Source organism: Pygoscelis adeliae, unplaced genomic scaffold, assembly GCF_000699105.1.
Source record: "Pygoscelis adeliae isolate BGI_AS28 unplaced genomic scaffold, ASM69910v1 Scaffold387, whole genome shotgun sequence".
NCBI lineage: Eukaryota > Metazoa > Chordata > Aves > Sphenisciformes > Spheniscidae > Pygoscelis > Pygoscelis adeliae.
In genome coordinates this window covers 1,340,552-1,341,474 of record NW_008825115.1, presented here as the reverse complement: position 1 = coordinate 1,341,474, position 923 = coordinate 1,340,552, and positions in this window count along the sequence as shown.

The following is a 923-nucleotide window of genomic DNA, read 5'->3' as shown; positions in this document are numbered from 1 at the left end:
GGGGCGGCACGCTGGGGGTGCGCTCCCTGGGGAGACCCTGTGACTCCAGCAGCCCTTCGGGAGCTGCCCACCGTGCCCATCCTCCGTGGTGCCCACCCTTCATGGTGCAGAGCCTCCGCGATGCCCAGTTCCTTGGGCACATGTGCCCGGGCCAGGGTGGGCATCGCTGCCCCGTCTCCCTCCGAGCATCCCCATAGCTGCAATAGCCTCATGCCGGGAGGCTCCGGCCAGTCCCGGCCTCGTTCCCCCAGCCACTGGCCTCACCCTGTCCCTCTTGCTCGGGCAGGAGCGCTATGAGGCAGCGATCCAGCGGTCGGCCAAGAAGACGTGGGCAGAGATCCGGCAGCAGCGGTGGTCCTGGGCTGGGGCCCTGCACCACGGCTCCCCTGCACACAAGGACGGTGAGTGCCAGGCTGGGCGAGGGCACCCAGGGCCCCACGGCTCTGCCGGCGGCGGGGGTGGCTGGGCACGGCTCTGCGGGGCTCTGTGCAAGGGGGGTGAGACCCTACAAACCCAGCTCAGCCCCACTCTGCTGTGGGGGCATGCTGCCGTCACCCCGAGCCGTGCTGGTTTGTGCCGGGCTGTGCCGGGGCCCGATGGCCCTTTGGCTTTTCCCTGTTCTCGTGGGGCTGGGCGTAAGCTGGAGGCTGTGCGTCACGGTCACTGTTCTGCGCAGGGACATGCTTGGGGACAGCCCTGGCTGCCTGCGGGGATGCCGTGGCCACGCTGCCCGGGTCTCCAGCAGCTGGGAGGAGTCGGGCATGGGTTGTGGAGCCATGTGAGGCCATTGCCGTCTCTCGTTGGGGTCTGTGCTGCGGCGTGTCCCCTTTTCCCCCAGCTGGGTAGGGGCAGGGCTTGGCCCCTCCAGCTCCAACGTGGGGGTGTCTGTGGCTGTGTGTGCTCCTGGGTGTGCATGGCTGTGC